The 12,099-nt window shown below is 34.1% G+C and overlaps 1 protein-coding gene across 1 annotated transcript in view; it reads right to left on the bottom strand.

Annotated features, from left to right (window-relative positions):
- EPHA3 (EPH receptor A3) overlaps window positions 1-12,099 on the bottom strand; it is a 436,551-nt gene that overhangs the window by 155,586 nt on the left and 268,866 nt on the right. The window lies entirely within an intron of this gene.

Raw genomic sequence — 12,099 nt, 5'->3', positions numbered from 1 at the left:
ATTCTAAATGGATAGTTCCTCCCAGACATCCTTTAAGGATGTCATCCAGTCCAATCATGTCTTTATTTCTCATCAAGCTGCTTTCTGTTTTCATTCATTAGAATTTAAGCTCCTTGAGGAATCCTTTTTGCTTAAATTTGTATTCCTAGTACTTAGCACAGTGAGTGATTAATAAATGCTTGTAGATTTAATTAATAAATTGCTGTTTAATTCAGTTCTGTTTTATTGTCATTCCTTCCATTTACATTGTTTTAGTCATTTGTTGTCTATTTTTTTCTGAATGCTCATGTCATAATATATCAATATTGTCTTTGCTTTTCTGTATTTATGATTCTCATAGTTTCTTAGAGTACAGTGATATTCCATTACCTTCATATACTACCATTTCTTTAGATATTCTCTAATTTATGGAATGTACTCTAACATGATTTCATAATGAAATCTAAAGAAAAATAGTCAGTACTACAAGGATGTCAAAAGAGAGCAGAAATTTTATCCAGCAAACAATCTCCTTCACAGAGATAAACAAAGAAGTTAATACAATACCAATTCAGAATGTAAGCAAATTACAGGTGATGATGAAGATGATGGTGATAGTGAAAGATTAAAAACTATTGTCTCAAAAAAAGTTGAAAAGAAATGAACAAACAGCATTTGCCAAGAAATCTAGATGAGTCAGATCATCCTGAGAGCTTTCAGAAATAAAATTAGAAGCCAGTAAAATAAATAATAAATGAAATAAAGTGATTTTCATTTCTTTATTGATGGAGTATAAGTATTAGTAGGAGTGGAACCTTGATATATAGATTCAGCTAGTTTAGTGTAAAATTTGCTTATGAGGAAATAGCAGGGGCATTTATGAAGACTTAGTTGGCAGGCATGCTTGAATCTAACCAAATAAATACAGAAAAAATATATTTAAGAAAACAATATTAAAAGCACTCAACTTCATGATGAATGATGTTTGTAATTCCTATTATATGAGAGACTGAGTCTGGTAGAACATTGGTGCTTAGGAGGTCTGAATTCTAGTAGACTCAATGTCTACTCTAAATTTGACACCAATATGATGAGTCCCAGATTTGGGAGTCTATCAGATAACTAAGAAGGGGAAGAACCAGTCTACATCAGAAACAGTGCAAATTCCCATGCTAATCAGTAGGTGGGATTGTTCCTGTGAATAGATGTTCTACTTCCAGCATAGATAAGAGAGGGAGATGCCTCCCCACCACCTACAATCTCCTCCAAAAAAGCACTCAAAGATAAATAAGATATCTTAAAGAAAGGGATAAAAAAAAAAGAAATCAATGAATCTGTAAACAGTGGGATTTGCCAATGTTCTAAACACTTTAATAAAAAGGGATTCCATATTAATTATGAAGTTTTCCCATGCCCTTATTCACAGATGTCTACTAATTACCATAAACCAGTAGTATCAAGGAATTAAAAATATGTATTGGTAAAAGAGAGGAATGTATAGAAATGTATATTATCCATAATATTACATGAAGCTGTGTGTATTACAAATTAGTTTATCAATAATTATGTATTTCTATGAATTATGCACATGTACATAAATATATACATCGGAATAGACAAACATTTCTAAAAACTCATGCATAGTATTTTAATACTATGCATGAGTTTTTAAGTATTTTAATGTACAGTACATGCATACCTGTGCATTTCAACATATAGGGGCTGGGCTTGTAATTTAATTAAAGGGAACTATTAGGTGGTGAGAGTAGCTAGGTGGTGTAGTGAATTGAGTGCCAGGTCTAGAGTCTGAAAGCTTCATCTTCCTGAGTTCAAATGTAGCCTCAGACAGTTGTTGGTTGTGTTACACTAGTTAACCCTGTTTGTCTCAGTTCCTCATTTACAAGAGCTAGAGAAGGAAATAGCAAACCACTCCAGTATCTTCACCAAGAAAACCCCAAATAGGGTTATGAATATTTGGACATGACTGGACAATCAAGTGGTGAAGGAACTACCAGTTTGTCTAGAGCATGAAGAAATAAAGTAGTTTTCCCAGTGTTACGACCCAGTTAGTATGTGTCAGAGATGGAACTAGATCTCAGATTTTCTTGACTTCAAGGCTCTCTCTCTACTTACTGTCTTTGGCTCTCAGTTTCTCTAGTATATGTGTATACACACACACACACACACACACACACACACACACATATATATTATGTGTATGTATACATATACGCACACAAATATATATAATGTGAATAATACGTTATTCAGATAAAATGAAGGGATGGATAAATACATACATGTATAGGGACTAGATCTATTATTTCTTGGGTAGAAGAAAATTCTAGGTAAGAAAATTCTTGCCAACACAGGCTGATGGGCACCTTCTCTGCAATTTAGTGTTAAAGATTTACCAAGAGCTTTAAGAATAGATTAAATTACTTGCCTAGGGTCACGTAGCTAATATATGTCAGAGACTCCATTTGAACCAAGGAGTTCTTGGCTTTAACATAGGATCCCTATGCACTTTTTCTGTCATTGTTGATTTCTACATCTCTTTGTACACATACACATATGTGTGCAAATACATATGTATGTATGAGCACATTTTTACACATATTCATATATAATACAGAGAAATGACTTGGCCCTAGTAATGATTTGGAGGAGCCTGGGATGGATTGCATTTTGGAAGATGCACAATAGTTTTAATGATCCCAAGACATTTGCTGTTATAAAAGTTCATCACATTACCACACATATTGTCTCAAAGATGATAAATTTCTTTAAATGATGGAATACTATGATCTCAAAAAAATCAAAATGACAAGTAATCTAGGAGAAAATAGGGGAGGTGTATTGTAGAAAGTATAGAAAGCAGATATGAGTTAGTTGAAAAAATAATTTTAAAAATAAAAGAAAAAAGATATATAATACAAATATAGTATCTCCCCAAAATTGCAGTGTGTTTTTAGTTTAAACTATCTTAAAAATGAACAGAATTTTGGGAGATATTGATTGTATAATATGTCCTATATCAGGCATCTTTCTCTCTTATTTTATAACCTTTAATTTTAAGCTACATATACTTAAAAATCAATTTAAGAGGACAACTAAGACTTTTGGGACATTGTATAGCCAGTGATGACCCATATGCTAGAAGGCGTTATAAATATACACAATCATAGATTTAAAATTTGGGGAAAAGTCATTGAGTCCAATACCTTAATATTACAAATGAGAAAAAAATAGACCCGCAAAGGTGAAATTGATGCAATTAGAATCATAGTTAAGAAGTATCCATATCTAAAGCTTTTCTCAAGAACATGTCTGATTAGAAAAGTACATTTGGGGTAGTCATTTGGTGAGATGGAGAAACAATACAGAGAGAAAATCAAAATGCTATCATGGTACCTCTGAGATATGAAAATAACAATAAAGCATTAATGGAATTAAATATATTATCTGTGTTGTGTTCATTGAAAAACATTTAACTGCATGGCAGAAAATAGAAGATTTGGAGAGGTTAAAATAAATACCAGTGGAAGGAGTAAAATGGACTAAAACAGATAATGGAGAAGCAGAGTAATGTAATTGATAAGTGTTGGAATTGTGTTCAGGAAAATTGGTTTCTAATTCCACTTTAAAAATTAGTGACTATGTGCTCACAGGTAAATTGCTTAACCTCTAGGGTCTTCAGTTTCCTCATCTATGTAACAACCTTGTAATGTAATGACCTTGTATGACCTATCGCATAGGATTATTATGTAAACCTTATAGTCCTACTTAAATATTAGTTTTTAGTATTAATAAGAACTAATGATAAACCCAAGCCTGGGATTACATTTTGAGCCTGGATGCCTGGGATTACATTTATAGAGAAAAATTGGTTTAGAGGAAAATCATGAATTATTTTAAATGTGTTAAATTTGAGTTGCTTGCAATGCATTTTGGAAGATGCACAATAGTTTTAATGAGGGAAGATGTTTAGGAATATTCAGAGACATAAGGCTAGTGTGAATTCAGGTGAGAGGAGAGAACTGAATACAAAATATAGAATTCATCAAGCTAAAGATATTAGTTGTTGATGTGAAATGTATAAATTGCATGCAGGACAGATTGTAGAAATACCAGACAAAAAGAGATGAGATCGAATATGAAATACCCATAATTGAAAATAGAGAAAGCACCATTGCAGAAATGAAGAAAGAATCCATTTGGTATAAAGCATTATCCAAGGAAAGAAGGAAGGATTTTTGAGGACAGATGTTGGTCAACGTTGTTAAGTCCAGTACATGTGGCAATTAGAAAATCACTGTTAACCCTTGAGATATGATTTTGAGTAGAGTGGTGGGATGACAAAAAAAAAAGGTGAGGCAGGTGGTGAGGAAATTAGAGCAGCAGATGCAGATAACATAATTAAACTTTTTGTTGTTTTGTTTTCAGGGAAAATTAGGAAAGAAATAGACCAGTAGCTAGAGGGAGCAGCTGGGCCACATTAGAGCTTTTGTCAAAATAATGATGTGTGCCTATTTAAAGTCCAAGGGGAAGGAATTAGTAGAGAGAAAGAAATTGAAGATTTTGGAGAAAGAAGAAACAAGAACATCCTTCGTGATTTAGGGAATGATGTGATCTAAGGTACAATTAGCTAAGGCTTAGCTTTTAAAAAGAATGACACTTCTGAGACTAGAGAGAAGAATAAGTGTAAAAGCAGAAATATATGGAGGCGGTGACAAGACTAAATCAATTATTTCCTTCTTCTTTTCCCAGAAACCTTGGACACCACCCCTAAAAGCACACTGGGATCTGATAGATTTATTTTCTTTGCCTTTTCTTGTTCAGAATCAGGACTCTTATACCAGTCTCTCCACACCATGCCATTTCCATTCAATCATACCCAAAATGCAGAAACCTATATATAACACACTAAACTTATATGGGACAAGATTTTTTTTTTGCCTTATCTTCCGTAAAACGTGGCCTCAATACTTCCTTGCCATCCCACTCAGCATCTCTCTCATCTTTCTAACTCCTCTTTTGTTGTATTTATTCCTCCATTTGAATGTAAACATCCTGAAGGCAGAACTGCCTTAATTGCTATTATTTTGTATCCTGATAGCTTAACAGAGTGTCTGGCACATGGCAAGGATTTAGTAAATACTTCATCAATCTATAAATTATCTCATGCTAGACTGCCTCAATGAAGGAAATGAAATTAATACTCGGACTGAGGGCTCAATATTATCAGGAGTTGAAAGAATAAAGGTAAGACAGCTGTTGGATCGGAAGCTGTACAAAAACATATTAAGCTGTATAAAGACATATTAAGAGAATCAAAGGATTGTTAAATGGTAGACAGGAAGGGACAAGTTGAAACTGAATAGCACAAATTTATAGTTATGAAAAGGTTATATTCTTCTCCATTTATATCCTTGATTCTATCTATTATTAACATTTATAAAGTATTGCTTATTCTTTCATCTCTCCAATCCTGGGAGAGATAGAACAACATAATTCAAGAGAGACAAGACAAATTAACATTTCAGGAAATTCTAAATTCTACAGAAATTCTCTTACTGGTTGTGATTTTTTTTTGTAGATGGTTACTTGATGATATTAGAAGAATTCTGTTGGATTGCACCATGTTTTTTATCTTACTATAGTTCCTTCTATGTGCATTATGAGTGCGGAATACTACCTGAATTTACAACATAATTTAGCACAATTTAAAATGTGCCTTTATCATGTGCTCATCACTATACATGAAAAAAAAATCATCAAATCCAGTCATAGAAACTAAATGAAAAGAGGACCTTACCAGCTTGCCCTACTATATCCATGTCAAAACAAGGGCTGAGAGAAATTATTAAAAATGGCATCATATCTGTCTCAGCAATATCTTCTCTATGTTCAGAAACTCATCTCTTGAGGCTACTAGTTCATTAACCTTCACTAGAACAAAAGCAAAGCAGTATAAAAAAAATCTACCCAGGACAAATGACATTGTTCTTATGTCTTTTATTTATCTTACATTGGGGATTTGAAAGGGGAACAAAAGGTATACAAAAGAGGCATAGACATATTGAAATGTATGTTCCAGAAAATGTGTGTTGCTGCATGAGGCAGGCAAATACAAATATTTTAAGCATCAGATAACCTTGCTGTTAAATCTTGGCTTTTCTATGTGATTTGTAGAAATATATGATGCTCTTAAAACTGTGAGGGCCAGAGTATCAACTCTATAATTTCTGAATGTCTTAGCCCTCTGATGCTATCTTACCTAGAATCATTCAGTGCATAGGCTCCAAACTATTAGTTCTTTGATAAATGCAATGTCAGAGAACAGGGAAGAAATATCAGATATAGCCAAAAAAGCATTTGCTAATTTTTATAGCTTTCACTGTGTCTTAAAAGATAATTATAATGCCTATTCATGCTCCTATTTCAAGAATGTAACTGAATCAGCATGAACTATAGTATTGAGGACAACCATTTGCGATATCAACAGAATTGCTAAAAAATTCTGGTTTCAGAGTATTTGAGGAAATATTATTATAGGATACACAATAATAAAGGCATGATATGAATTTTCTCAAGAAAAGCAGTTAAACTAAGTTAACTGAAGTACAAATTTTTAAAATGTCATTAACTGAAATAAAAACAGATTTTCCCTATTGCCTTGTTGCTAGTGAGGAGTTTCAGAATAACATTAGCCTTTTATATCATTACATTTACAAATCAGTTCTCAACAATATATATATATGTATATATATATATTTATAAATTAGAAATAAAAAATAAAACTTTAAAACTCAAATGAAAATTGATAAAGTCTATGATTACTTAACAAGCAAATTATTGGCTAATGTGATTTCTTTCCAGGAATCTTACCTAATTTTGATGTATAACTAGAAGACACTATGTTATATTATAAAAGAGAGAGGGCTGGGCTTGAAATAAGGATGGTATGAGTTCTAATATTGTCTCAGACAGAAACTACTGAGGTAAACCTTGAGGTTAAATTAGCTTCTATAGGACTCAGTTTCTTTATTTGTAAAATAAAGGTGATTAACTCGAAGACCTCCAAGGCTCCATACAATTCTAAATCTGTAAATCAATGAATTTTAAGGTGGTATATTGTTTTACTGACCAAATTTTTTTCATATTTAACAAATACTATGTATGGGCACAATGGGATCTTGCATTCTCTGCATCTTTCAGTTACTTATGTAATACTCCAGATGTGGTAACAGTTGTCATTGAGTAGTTTCAGTTGTGTCCAACTCTTTGTAATTCCATTTTTAAGATCTTCTTGACAAAAATACTGGAGTGGTTTGCCATTTCTTTCCCTTGCTCATTTTACAGATGAGGAAACTGAAGCAAACATGGTTAAGTGATTTGCCCAGAGTCACATACCTAGTGTCTGAGGCTGGATCTTAACTAAGGTATTCTTGACTTCAGATCCCTCACTCTATTCATTGCATTACCTATTTACCCAAGATGTTGTCTGCTATAGAATTCTCACCAAATGTTACTTAGGTATAAAAATAGATAGTTTGGTAGCTGTTTGGTGTCCTCTCCATTAATTTTTTTTGAACTAAAAATATTTCCCTCATACTTGTGGTAATCTTAATACCATTATATTCTTTTAGAATCAACTTTTCAGCAACCTCACAATGGTGTAAACTGCCATGATAGTCTGTGAATCCTTGACCTCCACAGATCTCTAGGTATACTTTGTTTAATCAATTTTTCCCCTAGTGCTTTTCTTGTCTATTCTCTAAGGAGGCAGTAGTTAGTAACTAGGATATAACTTTGAAATTTATGTATGATGGCACCTCTTTCCTTTCTCATAAATTAATGAACAAATAAGCACTTTTTTGTTACCTACTATGTGCCAAGCACAAGTACTTAGGATACTAATAGAAAAGTGACGTAGTCCCTTTCCCTCTAGGAAATTACATTCTAATAGGAGAGATAACATTTGTATTGTGGGGGTGGCCAGGGACTGGAGTGCATTAGAAGTCAAAAAGAGAGCAAGATGATCCATAAGCAATCAGTTGGTATGTCCTTTCTATGAAAATGGTAATATATCAATATGATCAGTTTGATTATCTATCAATTTAATTACTGAACCTAGATGAAAGATGAGAGAGTGGAGGAGTAAGCCCATACAGTATCTGTTTTAGGCAGTTGGATCAAATGAAATATATGAACTAGTCTTCTGATCTCATAGCCTTGGGCTGGTTATTCATTTGGTCTCACCATGAGGGTATTTTCAAGTAGAGAAGCAGTCTCACAGAAGAGTAGATTATGTTTCTCAAGAAAAGGAAGTGGTTTAATGCAAACCTAAAAGATCTTTGACAATCCTTCCTATTCTTCAGTTATGTTTCTCCTTCCATTTTCATCCTTAAGTGTCCCTTGGCTAGCTTTGCCAAACATTTTCCTTACTCATTTCCCTAATGCTTTTCACTGTTCTACAGCTTATAGTATTTTATGATCCTTCTCCAAAAGATTTGTATGAACTACTTTATATTCTTAACTTGTGTTGTGTGTGGTTGCCATATTTCTCCATTTGGTAAGTTAATTGATTTCTTTACTAATTTAATTTTTAGTCTCTTTTCATCTAACTATTAAAGTCACAGATATATTTGAATTTAAGACTATTCCCATGTAACAAAAATAAAAATTATTTCATCTCATCTCAATAATCCATACTTACCCTCCTATTTGCTAATGATGTCATAATTGTAGCATCTTAAAGCTGTATTTCCTAGACTAATTAGAGATATAAAATATTTTGGAATCATAGCTCCATTCATTTTAGGAAATAACTGGCTTGTTCCTCTCTAGAATGGTTAGAGAATTTTATTGTTTTATCTTGTTATATTTTGACATATTTCATGTCAAATTTTGTCAAATTTGACAAATTTATGTCATTAAGTGAGATTTAAAAAAAATAAAAATAGAGACAGCTAGGTAGCTTGGTACATTGAGAGCCAGGCCTAGAGATAGGAGGTTCTGGGTTCAAATCTTGTCTCAAACACTTTCTAGCTATGTGACTCTGGTCAATTCACTTAACCCCCATTAACTATCCTTTATCAATCTTCTGCCTTGGAACCAATACATAGTAAGGATTTTAAAAACAAAAAATAAAAGTAAAAAATGTATACAACGATCTTTTAGGAGTATTTAAATTAGTCATCAGAAAAATGAAGAAAATAACATTTTAAATGGATGATATTTTTAAGGACCACATTTAGGAACAGTAGCTCCTTAATATGAGGCCTCAGTCAACTCCACTACCATCAATTCTCCCATCACAATCACTAAGGATTGTGATCACTAAGGATGGCTTCTTTCTTCCTTGACTTCTTGAGACCTCTGTCTGTGATCCTTACTTGTCAAATAAAATACTCTATGGTACTACATAAGATGATTGAGGACCTGTGATGATTGCAAAATTTTAAAATAATACTGAAATTCTTGTTGATCTGAGCAAAAATTACAACTAATAGTAAATCAGGGAGAAATCTTACAAAGTGAGACTAGGCTTAGGTTGGGCAGAAACAAGTATCTCTAAAAATCACAGACTTCTCTTTTAGCCTCTCAGTCTTGGTGACAGGAAGAAAGCACTGTGAAAATCAGTGGCTGATTACCTCATCTACTGCTCTAGCATCTCTACATACACGGGTGTACATGTAGTTTAATGAAGACTATAGTGTTATCAAGAAATATCAGTAAATAATCTGAGTAGGTCAAAGAAACATAGTTTGGGTCAAAGGAAGGATAAATGGGGATATTAGGGTGATTATATGGTGATTGGAAGAGTAATGAAGGTATGGGAAGGTATATAGGAGATAAGGGAAATGGAGTATGTAGGAGAGGGCAGCTCAAACAGGTTTATTCCCAGAGGCTTGAGACAGAGGATACAGGGAGGAAACCAGGGCCAGTAAGAAATGTTTAGGTTTGACTGGAAGGTTTCTCTTGTTAGTTTCAAAGTCTCCTGAAGGAGGGGTAGAGAGGGCCCCTCCCTGCCAGTGAAACTGATGGCTGGAGGAAGTCTTGAAGGTGGGTACTTCCTGTCAAGATGGATGCCCCAGCTGTCTCAAGAAATAAAGGAAAATGATTCTTTCCTCTTGGCCCTTGTCTTAATTTTCGACACAATGACTCACCACAGGGTTTGAATAGGTAACAAGGGGATTTATTAATACCAGGGTCAGTCAGAAGGGGAGAGGGGTTCAGGGTTTTCTAATTGCTGCTAGGAACAGGGGTGAGGATGGGGGATGGGTTTCGGAGAGGTTTAGACAGAGAGAGAGAGAGCCCGGCTCTCCCAGTCAGGAAGATTTGACTGCTTTTTAAATAAAGTCTTTATCAAACCTAGGGATAACTTATTTGAGGATACTCCAATTATCTAAAGAAACTAAAACCCATAATGTTCAATCACCAAGTCCTCCCTTCCACCCAGAACCCAAAGGAAAATCAGGGAAGGGGAAGGATGGAGATGGGAGATCAGGGAGAGGTCCAGAGAAATGAGATAGGTCCAAATTTCCCCCAAACAAAATAAGCACAGGCCAAGGCCGAAACAATTAGGCCAAAGCCGAAAGGCCAAAGCAAAAGCCTCCAGCCACAGCGAAAGCCAGAAGGCAAAAGCCTAGTCTGTTGGAACTTCACCTCTATTTATAGCTTTAAGTTCTAACTGACTTTCTGAACATTCTAAAATGTTTAACTGACTTTTTGTGACCATTAGAAATTACAGAAGCAAAAAGTTTCTGTTAGCCACCTTGCATTACAATAGGGACCTTTGATCCCTTACATAGATGTCACAGAGCTTCTTGGCTAAGTCTCTGAAAGTTAGAACTAATCCTTTTATCTCTAGAGGAGAAGGTCCACACTTAGCCCCTTCTCAATCTATCCCAGTTCTACCTTTCAACTTTATAATATAATCTGTGGACTTCCCATCTTGTTCTTTGTTGTGATAATACACCCTTTATCTTAGTCCTTTTGTACTATCTTTCCTCTGAGAAGTAACTTGTATTTTCCCCTCTCACCAGGGATGAAGCATGCACTCCTATTTGCTTCCTACTATTTTTTTTTTTACTATAAAGAATGCCTCTTTCCATGAATATGTAGCTCTCTCCACTTCTCTTTTTTAAAATGTGAGAGGGACTTGGCCTAATGGGCTCAGGAGAATCTGTCATTTGCATAGCAGGAGAAATTCACAAATAGGTTGCAAATTAAAACAAATATGCCTAATTAACTTACAAAAAAATATTGACTATGCATAATGTTAAATTTAGGTAGGATTAGCTTTTCTATTAATTTTATTCTATTATAAAATTGTACTCATGTGTGCTTAGTTTTCAAGTCTTATTATTCATATAGCATAACAAGGAATTCAAGTTTTAAAAAAATTATAATACCACATATGACTACATAAAAATACACTGTAGCAAATCTAAAGGTATTCTATGTAAAACATAAACAAAACATCATTCCTTTGAAGAGATCCACAGCTAACTGGTATATAGTTTTGGACACAATAGTATCAATCTTATTATAGAGAGGATTATAAGAGAAAGCAGAGAATGGGATATGATAGATGAGAAATTAGAAAGAACCAGCCTGACTAGATCTAAAGTAAAGGGAAAAATTGATGGAGAGAAAAAGGGAGGTATTGTTATGGAAGAGGTTGAGGAAAGATATCACTCTGTACCATTGTGGGGCAAAATCAGTGATGTTTCTATACCTCACAATGTGGATTAGGAATTAGGAAAAATAAAATATTGTTGGCTGGTCTCATGAGTTAAAGTATGCAACAATTTATGTCAGGAAACTGTCTAGACTATTCTTATAAACAAACCTCTTAAAAGTGATGGTATTCTAGTCATATGTCACGTTCAACCTAGAAAATTATTTAAATGTTTCATGCATCACTAGGGTACTTTCAAATCATCTCTGTCTCTGTCTCTGTCTCTGTCTCTCTTTCTCTCTCTTTCTCTCTCTTTCTCTCTCTCTCTCTCTCTCTCTCTCTCTCTCTCTCCCTCTCTCCCTCCCTCTCTCTCTCTCTCTCTCTCTCTCTCTCTCTCTCTCTCTCTCTCTCTCATGAAGGATTGATGT

The sequence above is a fragment of the Gracilinanus agilis genome, chromosome 3 (assembly GCF_016433145.1).
Source record: "Gracilinanus agilis isolate LMUSP501 chromosome 3, AgileGrace, whole genome shotgun sequence".
Taxonomy (NCBI): Eukaryota; Metazoa; Chordata; class Mammalia; order Didelphimorphia; family Didelphidae; genus Gracilinanus; species Gracilinanus agilis.
This window is presented reverse-complemented; position numbering and strand designations above follow the sequence as displayed.